This window comes from Nicotiana tabacum, chromosome 20 (genome assembly GCF_000715075.1).
Source record: "Nicotiana tabacum cultivar K326 chromosome 20, ASM71507v2, whole genome shotgun sequence".
Taxonomy (NCBI): domain Eukaryota; kingdom Viridiplantae; phylum Streptophyta; class Magnoliopsida; order Solanales; family Solanaceae; genus Nicotiana; species Nicotiana tabacum.
This window is the reverse complement of record NC_134099.1, coordinates 154651639-154664998: the sequence shown is the minus strand read 5'-3', so window position 1 is coordinate 154664998 and position 13360 is coordinate 154651639. Positions and strand designations below refer to the sequence as shown.

At 33.6% G+C, this 13360-nt stretch overlaps 1 pseudogene; it reads right to left on the bottom strand.

Moving 5' to 3' along the window:
* Positions 1 to 4577: 4577 nt before the first annotated feature.
* Positions 4578 to 6781, bottom strand: LOC107785772 (probably inactive leucine-rich repeat receptor-like protein kinase At5g48380; annotated as a pseudogene).
* Positions 6782 to 13360: the final 6579 nt, after the last annotated feature.

Sequence of the window (13360 nt, the reverse complement as noted above, 5' to 3'; positions counted from 1 at the left end):
GAAACATAAAAAAGAGGTAGCAAGTGTATATTTTAAATAAATAATAAGAATGAGGTTGCATAAAGAGAGATAAAACACAAAAATAAAGTAATAATAGAAATTAAGAAAAAACATAAAGAAAGGAAAGAAATGAGAAAGGTGAAAAAATAAGGACAAGGATAAATAACATCGGCTTTGGAAATCAATAAAAAAAATAACATTAGATGGATTGAAAAAGATTAAAATTACATTAAAATAAAATTTTGAAGATCTAGAAACAAAAAAAGTAAGGAAATATATAATTTAAATAAATAATAAGAATGGGGTTGCACAAGGGGAGAGTAAATACAAAAATAAAGAGATAAAAGAAATTAAGAAAAAGGAAGAAAGAAAATAACGGAAAAGAGCTAAATATACCCTTCTACTTTCAAATATTGTTTACATATACCCTTCGTTATACTATTGGGTTATCCATACCCCTACCGTCATACTTTGGAATAAAAATACCCCGATTGTCATACTTTGAAACGAAAATACCCCTATTTTGGATGGAGTGTCACGTGGCAACACCAGATTAAAACAACACATTTCTTCTTTTTTTACCTGATCCGTTTTTAAAAAAAAAACACAACCCGACCCCTATTTTCATGTTTTCCAGTTTTTTTTTAAATTTCAGTTTTTAAAAAACGAAAATATTTTTTTTTAAAAAAACTGTTTTTACAAATTTGTTTTTCCAATTTTTACAAAACAAAATTCTTTTAAAAAACTGAAAAATGAAAAAAAAATCAAAAACGAAAATATTTTATTGAAAATAATGTTTTCAGTTTTTAAAAAACGAAAATATTTTTTTCTGTTTTATCTCTTTTTATCCCCATATTTATACACATTAATTCTGTTATATTACCCAAAATTACCCCCCCCCCCACCCCACCCCACACACCCACCACTCTCTTCCTTCTTTTTTGTTTCATATGTTAAATAAAATTTCATATACCTTATAAAAAAATCCTTTATTTATAGAACACAAAGAAGCTAAAACCCTTTACAAAAAAAACTTCAGTTTATAACAAAATATTTTCGTTTTTTAAAAACTAAAAACATTATTTTCAACAAAATATTTTAGTTTCTGAAAATATTTTTTTTATTTTTTCAGTTTTTTAAAAGAATTTTGCTTTGTAAAAACTGGAAAAACAAATTTGTAAAAACAGAATTCTTTTTTGTTTTGTTTTTTAACAAAATATTTTCGTTTTTTAAAAACTGAAATTTAAAAAAAAAACTGGAAAAAATAAAAATAGGGGTCGGGTTGTGGGTTTTTTTAAAAACGGATCGGGTAAAAAATGGGTTGTTTTAATCTGGTGTTGCCACGTGGCACTCCATCCAAAATAGGAGTATTTTTGTTTCAAAGTATGACAATAAGGGTATTTTTGATCCAAAGTATGACGGTAGGGGTATCGATAGCCCAATAGTATAACGAAGGGTACAGGTAAACAATATTTGAAAGTAGAGGGGCACATTTAGCCCTTTGTCGATAAAATAAAGAAAATGGTAAAAGGGAACATGTAGGGAAAAAAGCAAATAGAACCGCATCGGAAACCACCGAGTCTCGATCCCAGGTTCTAAGCATGGGATTTTGACACTTTGACCACGGCACGTACAATTAATATGTGACTAGGGGTGCCATCCTTTAGTTATATAGCTTTTTTCTGTAAAATACATGTACATATATAATAGTTTACCCCGAGCGAACGAATGGCGTGACACCCCCAAAGCCCTACATGGATCCGCCCATGCTCTTATGCAGAGTAAGTTACATTCCCACTAAAAAGTTCAAAAAGATGTGTGGAATAACAAAGGTAAGGTCCAATATTGGGACCCACCCTTTGAAATTTGTGACTGAGACAGGCAGTTTCACAAAGACTCTCATTTCTTTACTTTTTCATTCAGAATAAACAAACACTATAGGAGTAATATGTTACCCCCAGAAAAAAAAGAAATAATTACTCAGTAATCTCTCTGTTTCTTTGCCAGAGGGTTGAAGAAATGTTGATTTCTTCTCTACTGATTGTCTGTTTCTCTCTCTAATCTCTCTTTCTTCAACAAATACTCGAAGTATTAAAGATTGCAGCTTTTATATTTTTGGACATATAAATTTCTCTAGCTAACCAAAGTCTTCTCTTTCACACCTCCCAAACTCTCCTCTCTCTCTCTCTCTCCATCAACACAGCCCTATGGAGATTGGAGAATCTAGGGTTATGTTGCTGGGATCGGGGCGGGTTTGAATTAAAAAAATGGGGTGGGTCAGTTGGTCCAATAAGGGGATGCCACGTGGATTTTAAAAGATGGGATGGTATTTTAAACGTGTAAGGGATAAATATGAACCTAATGTATAACGGTAGGGATATTGTTTATAGAAAACTTAACTAGGGGTAAATAAGGCCTATTTATGATAGTAGAGGGGCAAATCAGACCCTTAGCCGTTATTTATAATCCCTCCGTCTCAATTTACGTGAACTCATTTAACTGGACATAGAGTTTAATAAATGAAGAAAGACTTTTGACATGTAAGCTAAAAATATAGCAAGTTACAATAATACCCTTAAGGGCCCACGGACTAATATTCAACGAAAAGCCCTTTAAAGAATAGAGAGACAAGTCCATTTCCTCGCTGCAAACAATGCAAAAGTTACTTGCTTTTAGAATTAGCGGTCCGTGTAAGACTTCAAAATAGAAGATGATAAGGGCATTAATGGAATCCTAAAATTGGAGAATTTCCTTATTAGGAATGTGATCATTCTTTCTGGCACACCCTAATAAGAAAATAGATTCACAAAACAAAGGAAATATTATTCTTGACTTCATAGTTTGATGCTTCAGAGCAAAGTTTCAAACATGTGGGAATTGGGATAAGTGAATATGGAAATGGCACTCTTGGGTTTGGGGATTATAAAAGTATTTTTTCAATGGAACAGCAAAGTTTACCTAATTTAATAGAAAAAGGTTTGATTCTGTCGGAAAAATATTTTGACCTGGTCAGTCCATATCTTTTTTTTTTTTTTTGTTTAATAAACGACTACTTCTATTAATTAAAGATGGGTTACAGGGAGCTACATTTGTGCAGCAGAATTACAAACATATGGAACTTGACTACTAGTAGTACTATATATCCTATTTAATTTACTAATACAATTGGTCTGACTAGACGAAGCATTATCGGACATTGGACAAAAGGATTTGGAGTAAGCTTGCACTGGAAAGTGACTACTACTATGTCTGCTTCGTAGATACCCCAGCTTGTCAGCTTCTACGTTTGCTATAACAAAAAGTGGTGGTTGCTCAAAAAGGTGATATTACTCCCCATAAGTTCCATTCCAAAATGAGCTAGCTGGTCTGCTACTCTATTTTGCTCTATTTTGCTCCCTGTAAGCATGTTTTACCGGTGGATCACCCAGCTGGTGGATCAGGTATCTGCAATTATGTGAGAAATTGTTAGAGGGGCTATGTAGCATGGTAACTACCTCCGCAACGTCCATATTGATTTCCAGTGGTATAAGCTTATGAACTAAGAGTTCGTTTGGATTGGTTTAAAAAAAGTTTTTTTAAAATATAAGTGCTTAAAAGCAATTTTTAAGTGCCGGAGCTTGTTTTATAAATAAACAGTTAAGTGTTTGAATAAAAGTACTGAAGCTGAAAAAAAACTGTTGAAGTGTTTGGTAAATAAGTGACAGTAACCTTCTTTGCAGTATACGGAAGCAACTTTGGAAAAGACTTCAATTTTGTCTTTATTTATTGATGATTTTTTTTTACTTCAAACAAGCTAAGGCTACTCGCTTAAATAACACTGGGAGAGTATCTGAGACAAGGAAAATTGTAAATCAAACTAATCAGTAGTAGGTAGTCATCTTGACTCACTAATGACTAAACCTTATTCTAACAGAAACAAGTTTCAGAAATATAATCGCAATGACTTTAATTAGTACAGAATTAATGATTTAATGTACTAAGCATCTATATGTTATTGATCATCTTTAGATTGAGACAGCAAGGAATCAGGGGTTGAAATTGTATTTGAACATCATGGTTATGGTCTGAAAGGAGATGCATATGCATTTGATACTACAACAACAACAACCCAGTAAATTTTCACTAGTGGGATCTGGGAAGGGTAGTGTGTACCCAGACCTTACCCCTACGCCGAGGGAGTAGAGTGGTTGTTTCCGAAAGACCATCGGCTCAAGAATACAAAAAGACAAAAAGAGACAATATCAGTAACACCCCAGGAATCATTGGAAAATATGCATTTGATAGAATTTTAAATATGCAATTATATTAGATTGTCTATAGGTTTATGGTTCATGCTTTTTCAATTTTGAATCACAACTAGTACTGACCTAATAACAACTAGTTTCAGCAATATACTCTAGGTGATTGCGTATACCAAATTTGGGCATCTTCAATTAGTTCTCAACTATTCGAAAGTAACAATTCAGCCCAGAATGCTGATATTCTGAAAAACAGCTTGACGACAGTTTCAGAAGACGACTCTTAGAAAAATGCATATAAAATTTTAACTAAGCCAATGCAGGATCAGTGTTCTATTCTTTTAGAAACTACAAATGCAATCCATATGGTTTTCCAATATTGTGAAGTATCTACAGATTCTTAGAAATTACAATTGCAATAGAAGCTATTAATGTACAGACTTACATAATGGCTTTCATGGTTTAATTTAGTGTGCTCCTACTTTGTCTCCTTAGCACTAGTCATATAGACTTGAAATGTCAGTTGATAAGGGTATCTCCCGTACCCAGTCTGTTCGGCCCTGAGAAATTGTCCTCAGTGTGTCATACACTTCCAACATTGTTGGCCTTTCATTAGGAAAGAACTTCACACAGTTGCAAGCTAATTCAAGAAATTGGAGGATTAAATCGTCGACTCCTTTTCCAAGCAAGTTTCTGTCTGCATCAAGTACACAAGGCGAATGATCAAATAGATTTCTCGAGCTAGTCAATTCATGTGGTTCCTTCCCAGTTACAAGCTCGAGAAGCACAACACCAAAGCAGTAGATGTCTTGCTTGTAAGAACCTAAACCTGAATAATGCAGTGTCATTCTTACTCCAAAATTTGGCTTCCCAAAAATTGGATATTTTAGGTTCAAAATTTTGATCTAGCAATATACACCGTGTGCTTATGCTTCCGTGTGTAACGTGTAATTCGTACCCATGATGAAGCCAAGCCAGACCTTTTGCTATCCCAAGTGCAAGTTTAACTCTCCGAGGGAAATCCAAAATCTCGACCTTATCTCCCGTCGAGTGCAGCCATTCATGAAGACTTCCATTAGGCATATATTTGTAAACAAGAAGTTTTTTTTCTTTTTCAGCACAGAAACCTATAAGAGGCAATAGATTCCGATGTCTCAGGCCACCGAGAGTTGTTATCTCAGAGACAAACTCTTCCTCCAAATTCTCCCATTCATTGAGCTTCTTGATGGCAAGTGTCCATCCATTTGGTAGAATTGCTTTGTACACTTTGCCCAACATTCCATTTCCTACTAAATGGTCTTCACTAAAACCAGAAGTTGCTTTTTCCAGCTCCTCAAAACTCATTTTAGTAACTAACTTCTCCAGCCTTAGCATCTGTAAAGCAACCAGTTAAATCATTGGAACATACAGAATAGAACAGAACATAGAAAAACTTACTGCTTTCACATTTGTTCATTGAATAAAGAACAGCAGGAAATGTAAAGTGGCAGTCTATACACGACTCTAGCAAAAAATTGTAACTTAACTAACGCAGGGGAAAAGCTGGAAATTAGCAAGATCTTTACCTTCTGGTTGCTGCTTAAGTCCTCTTCACCTGGTGAATCGCTTCCTGAAGTTAAATGTTCCTTTACCCTCAGTTTCCATTTGTTGAATGAGACTATCTTGTTGATAACTTTGCTTGGAAATTGAAATAAGCGAAGGACTAAAACCAAGGTAAAGAAAAGTACCCAACCAACTACAAATGCTTTGATAAATGAAGCACGATCGATATGTTTCCATATCCAAGAATTCTCACATCCTTTCAAGGGCTTCCCACAAAGCTCTGGATTGTTTTCAAAACTTTTAGCTGTGATTTGTCCATTAACAAACGACGGCACTGCCCCAGTCAAGTAATTGTTGGCTACACTGAATGTCTGAAGGCGAAGTAAAGAGCCTATTCTACTTGGAATTTCACCTTCTAGATTATTATTGTCCAACCTCAGAACGTTAAGGTAAGTACAATTAGCTATATCAGGTGGTATATTGCCAGAAAAAGTGTTATTTGAGAGATCAAGTGTTGTCACATAATCAAGTATCACTGAAATATCAGAAGGGATATTTCCATACAACTTGTTGCCTGAAAGATCTAAACCAGTCAAACTTGTACAATTTCGAACGCCTCGAGGAAACTCACCAATTAATCCATAGTTTGAAAGTGTGATGCTCAATACCTTATTTTCATTAGCATGCCAACAATTAATTCCTGAAAAACGACAGATGATGCCTTCGGTAGCATTGCTGAAATCCCAAGTGTCCAAATTATTGAAAGGGTCTTGTAATGAATCTTTTATTGATTTCAAGCAATAAAAATCACTTTCTACAGCACAGCAGACAGAAATTCTGCTAAGTAACATCAATAGAAAGCCAAGAAATGTGCAGATGAAAAAGAAAGATCTTGTTCTAAAGTTGGTTTTGTCCATATTTTGAAAGACTTCCTGCTAAATCTTGAACTAAAGAAAAAGGAGATATCAGCAATGAAAACATCTCTAAAGAATGATTTATACTTCAAATATTATACTTATTGTTGCAATGATAGTCAGGCAAAGCAGTCAACTTCCTTGTAGTTTACTGAAGCAACTTGGAAAAAGCTTCAATTTTGTCTTTATTTATTGATGATTGTTGACTTTTAAGGTTTGATGTTCTCAGCGTAAAGGTTTCAAACATGTGGAAGTTGCGATATTTTCTAATCAAATTAAAATTGAAATGGCACTCTTGGGGATTATAAAGCAAATTAAAGAATTTCACTAAAGAAGAATGAACATAGTTTATAAAAAGAAAATGAGCAAGATATAACAGTTTTGAGTGTTTTTTTTTTTTTGGTTGGAAAGGAAATATTGTTATAGTTAATATGAGTCATAACAAAAGGTAGTACAATTATCTATAGGCCTAACATCTTAGTAAATTATCCCAAATTATTGAGTGTGTTGACTGCTTCCTCCTTCAAAATGAATGGCCACAACTCAATATCAAATGGGTTCCTTTCAGTGGAGTTAAGGAGTTTTGACTTTTCTTAACTCAATAGCCAAAAACTGAATTCGTCCTAATTTATGTAACAAAGTGATACTCTGAATTTGGGAGTTGAATTTTCTGCAAAGTCAAGAATTTGGGAGTTGAATTTTCTGCAAATCCTATCAATTAGATATATAAGTTTAATGCATCGGGGCAGGGTAGGGTAAGGCGGAGTAGGGCAGGGCAAGTCTTGCCCCGCTAAAATTTTGACCCGTCCTGCCCCGCCCCGTTTAGCTTTTAGTTAAAAGTTTACCCCGTCCCGCCCTGCGCTATCAAGCCCTGCACGGCCCTGCCTTATTTAGACTCTTTTTTATTTTTTTCTCTTTATTTTGTATTTTGCGGTATGCTTATAATTTCTTTTACTTTTTCAACTTTCTATTTAAAGACCGAAAACCTCCAAGATTTGCCAATTGGGGGATGTGAGGTGGTATTAAAAAACTTCACTCTCCAAAGTCAAGCATAATTATCTTCGCAAGTCTCAAAATTTCCAAAAGCACGTAATCATGCATCTTTTAGAGAGCCAAGTGAATATAGATATAAAGTACGTGGAATTAATTAACTGTCCTAATCATCTTGCCCTCCCTGCCCCATTCTAATTTTTCAAAAATTAGATTTTACTCTGCCCTACCCTACCCTGCCCCGCCCCATTTAAATGTCCCCCTGCTCCGCCCTTTCCCGCCCCAATTATCATTGGCTTATAAAAAGTAGTAGTTTTTAAGTTAAAAGTCAAAAGCCATAAGTTTGTAATATTCAACTTTTGGCTTTTGGCTTATTTTCGTACTTTTTATGTCTAAAAGTAAGTGTTTATAAGCAATTTTTATTATTGTCAAATACCACACAAACTAAAAAAGTACTTAAAAGTCAATAATCACTTAAAATAGCGAATAACAAGACATATTATCGCGGAATTAACAATCCTACTAAGTACTCATATCGCAAACTGAACTTTCTTTTTCTTTTCAAAATTTACACCTTTGTACTGAAGGATCAACAAAGTAGATGAGGAATAAGAACCTGCAAGCTGACTGAAGCATTGAATGCCTAGGTAAGAAATCGTTATGTGTTTATTTCGTTAACAATAAGGGAGTGGCCGTAAATACTTACTTTTCTTTACGATAATTTGCACAATTTCGTGTACATTAGGGCGATAGATGCGGTTGGATGGGGAAAGTTTGATCTCTACTGACATGACGACAAAAAACGACGACGAGGAACAAAGCTGCTGAGAGCAAAAAAAAAGAAAAACCGGGACTAGTCACCGGATTTGTCGCCGGTGTTGGCCTGCAAAAACCCGCCACAATATTAGGCCTTCATCTCAACGAACACATTTCAAGTTGTAGTAGATTTATAAGTCGCATTCCAAAGTGCGATATATAAGTCGTATTTCAAATTTGTGATATATATATATATATATGGATGTGTGGGATAATATTGGATATGTTGTTATTGTTGTAAAACTGGGGTTCAGTTTTATATAGTAGATTTATAAGTCGCATTTCAGAATCGCTATTTATAAGTCACATTTCAAAATCGCGATTTATAAATCGCAATTTAAAAATGCGGTTTATATGTCGTACCCAATATCATTTATAGTCACATTATAATGTAGTGACACATTCGACTTATAAATATGATTTAGAAGTCGATTTATAAGTCGCAGTTTGTTAAGTTTGAAAATGCGATTTATAAGCTTTGTAAATTTAATTATTGTGTGGCACTTATAAGGGCTGCTAAAATAATGCCTATAGTTTTACAAGGCAATTTATGTATAGCATTTAAATCTTTCTTATTTGAAATTTAACTTTAAAACAATTTGATTCAAGGCACTAAGGTTTTCTTCATACGAAGAAGATTAGGTGTGAAAAGTAATTTTCTAATGGCACAGCAAAGTTTACCTAATTTAAAAGAACAAGGTTTGATTCGGAAAAATATTTTGACCTGGTCAGTCCATATCTTTAACATACAAATATTGATTACTCGTCTTTTTTAAAATAAAATTAAAGAAAACGATTTTCCCAACATAGGGTATCAATAATTTAAGATGTTTAATTTTTCGAATGTGAATTCATGTTTATTCAAGGTTTATGTTTAGTTTGAGATCCTACTGAGATTTACTGCATTTTTAATGAAATATTTACGAAATCAGGGAAGTTACTGAACTTTTACCGCATAGAATAATTATTGAAATTGGCGATTCATGCTTAATTAGGATTTATGTTTAGATTGTCAATTTGATTTGTTGAAGGTTTATGATAACTCTTCGCTCATAATTTTAGATGTTTGATTTTCTGGATGTAAAATTATGTTTATTCAGGATTTCAGATTTAGTTTTGAGGTCCTTTTTTAAATTGCAGCATTTTTCAGTGGGTACTGGTTCAAATGCTCCAGCTAACGTGGAAGATTGGAATTCAAGGGGATCTACTGGTTCAGCAAAAGTCTCCATCTAATGCATAAAATAACTAAAATGCCCTCCAAAAAAGCAAGCATGTTGACAGTGAGGTGCCTGCTAATACTCACTTATAGAATAGTAGAAAAATATATGCAAATGCACTGGAACAAAATTGACTCTTTTCCCACAAACAAAAGAAATAAATATACTATAAAGGTCCCACTATATGTGGGATCCGAGAAAGGGGCGAACTATAAAGGTCTATTGTACGCAGCCCTATTCTATATTTTTGCGGAAAGTGCACAGTTAGCCACTAATAAGACATGTATTTACTTTTAAGTCACTGTTTAAAATATCTTTAGTCTTTAGCCACTGCTTTAATAAATTTTACTTGCCGGACGAAAATATCATTCTGCTCATAAAGTTCAGGACCAAGTGTCATTAACATATGAGCTTGTTACTGTAAGTTCAGGACTAGCTATCCTGAATTTATGAGCTTGTAAGTCTAAGTTTAGGACTACTTGTCCTTAACTTTTGAACTTGTAACTCTAAATTCAGGATTACATGTCCTTAACTTTTGAACTTGTAACTCGAAGTCCAGGACTACCTGTCCTTAATTTTTGTGCTTGTAACTCTAAGTTAAGGACTACCTGTCCTTAATTTCTGTGCTTGTAATTCTAAGTTGAGGACCAATTGTCCTTAATTTTTGAACTTTCAACTCTAAGTGCAGGACCAAGTGTCCTTAACTTATAAGTTTGTTATTGTAAGTTCAGGACTAGCTGTCCTTAATTTATGAGCTTGCAAGTCTAAGTTAAGGACTATCTGTCCTTAGTTTTTGAGCTTGCAAGTCTAAGTTAAGGACTACCTGTCCTTAGTTTTTGAGCTTGTAACTTTAAGTTCGGGACTCCATGTCCTTAACTTTTGAACTTGTAACTCGAAGTCCAGGACCACCTGTCCTTAATTTTTGTGCTTGTAACTCTAAGTTAAGGACTACCTGTCTTTAATTTCTGTGCTTGTAATTCTAATTTGAGGACCAAGTGTCCTTAATTTTTGAACTTCCAACTCTAAGTTCAGGACCAAGTGTCCTTAACTTATAAGCTTGTTATTGTAAGTTCAGGACTAGATGTCCTTAATTTATGAGCTTGCAAGTCTAAGTTAAGGACTACATGTCCTTAGTTTTTGAGCTTGCAAGTCTAAGTTAAGGACTACATGTCCTTAGTTTTTGAGCTTGTAACTTTAAGTTCGGGACTACATGTCCTTAACTTTTGAACTTGTAACTCTAAGTTCAGGACTATCTGTCATTAATTTATGTATCCTTTTAACAACACATGCATCAACAAGAATCAGAAACCCAATTCAGCATTGAATCCATACATAAAATTGAAGGCAAAAACCGAATAAAGGTGGCAATCATACGAAACAAGACAAAGCTGACCCTCGTTAGAAAAACAACAAGATATCATTTTTCATCTTCGTAACTGTTCAAAGCCATCAAATTCACAAGAATCAAAAAACCCAATTCAGCATTTTTATCACAAAAAACATATGCATCCACAAAACACATGTCTCTGCATCCAACTTGAGAGAGAAGCGAGAGTTTGGAAAGAAAATCAATGGAAGAAAGGGTTAAAATTTCTTTTCATGTTAATTTTAATAGAGTAGTGACTATTTTTGCTCAATATTAGAATTGCGGGATAAAAAATAAATACCATCTTAAATAGTGACTACCTCACGCCATTTTTACTATTTATGCAAGAAGTTGTTTCTACGATTTGAACCTGTAATCTCCTGGTCACAAGAAATATAAAATAGGGAGCAAAGGCCATGGCAACTTCGTGAGACGATAAAGGAAGAAGTGGGGCAATCTATAGCAAAAAAAAGTGTAGAAGATACATAGTGGCCGCACGGATAAAAATATTTATAGCTCCTAACCAATATACATATACTATACACTAATTATATAGAATATATACCTTTATGGCTATATTCTTAAAGGGATTTTTACACAAATAGCCGGCCATATTAATTGTTTACTTTTTCTAGCCATATACATAGATTATACATTGATTATACATAATTACACACATTTAATACATAAATTATGCATATAATATACATTCGCTGGCTATTTTTAGTTTAAGTTGTAGGGTGGGCGGCTATTTGGGTTAATTCTTCATTTTTAAATAAATGACTATTTAAATTAATTTCTCATAATTTTATTATCTTGGGGTGGCCATATTTTTAATGAGCGATTTGTTCAATTAATATGCAGATCACTTGATATCTTTCTATTGATATACATGCAAATGCACATCGACAAAGGACATAATTGACTTTTTTTTCCATAAACTTGATTCGCTGTTTACTTTTCCTAACCAATATATAAATTATAAGATAAAATACAAAAAAATTGGCCGATCAATCAAAACTAATTGCATTCGCTAGACAAAAATATTAAAAGATATATTATATGTATATGATACACATATATACAAAACTTAAACATTTTATTGGCTATTTATTTTTAGAAGCGGCTAAAAATATATATTTCTTTATTAAATAGTGATTTTGTAAGACGATAAAGCTAAAAGTGGGCCAAAATAGCACGGGTTAACCAGTTTTCGGACTATATACAAAAATATTAAAATATATATTATATGTATATGATACACATATATACAAAACTTAAACGTTTTATTGGCTATTTATTTTTAGAAGCGGCTAAAAATATATATTTCTCTATTAAATAGTGATTTTGTGAGACGATAAAGTAAAAAATGGACCAAAATAGTATGGGTTAGCCAGTATTCGGACTGGTAATTGAAAAATAGCCAGTATTTACAAAGTCATTAAAAAATAGCCACTATTTTACTGCGACACGGAAAGTTCCAGTATAATAAAGTGGAGATTGGTGCACATGTGTATGAACTTCCAGCATATTATGCTGGAACTCTAACACACGGAAAGTTCCAGGGAGAAATTTAAAAATAGCCAGATTTATAAGTGGTCATTCAAAAATAGCCACAGTTTTAAAGGTAATCGAAATTTAGCCACTTTTCATGTAAAGATAGATCTGAACGAAAACACTGTTCAAGTTCTAGTATATTATACTGGAACTCCAGTCAGTATAATATACCGGTCCAGCATAATATACTGGAGTTTGGAGCACCAGTGCTCCAGTCTTCAGTATATTATACTGGAGCCAGCAAAGTATACCGATCCAGCATAATATGCTGGAAGTTCATACACAGGTGCACCGACCTCCAGTATATTATGCTGAAGCGATCTCTGTTGCAGCAAAATAATGTCTATTTTTCATTGACTTGGCAAACAATGGCTATTTTTGAATGACTAATCCGAAAACTGGCTAGACCGTGCTATTTTAATAAAATTCCAACATAATATACTAGAGATTGAAGCACATATATATAAACTTCCAATATATTATGCTGGAAGTCTAGTATATTATGCTGGAATATTTTCTGAATTTTGAAACAGTGTTTTTGTTCAAATCTATCTTTATAGAAAAAGTGGCTAAATTTCGATTACTTTTGAAATAGTGGCTATTTTTCAATCTCTTGTAAATCTGGCTATTTTTGAATTTCATTGGGCTGGCCATATTTTGAAGGCTCATAAGCCCAATAAACAAAGACATCATTAATCATATTAATCCCTATTTCACCAT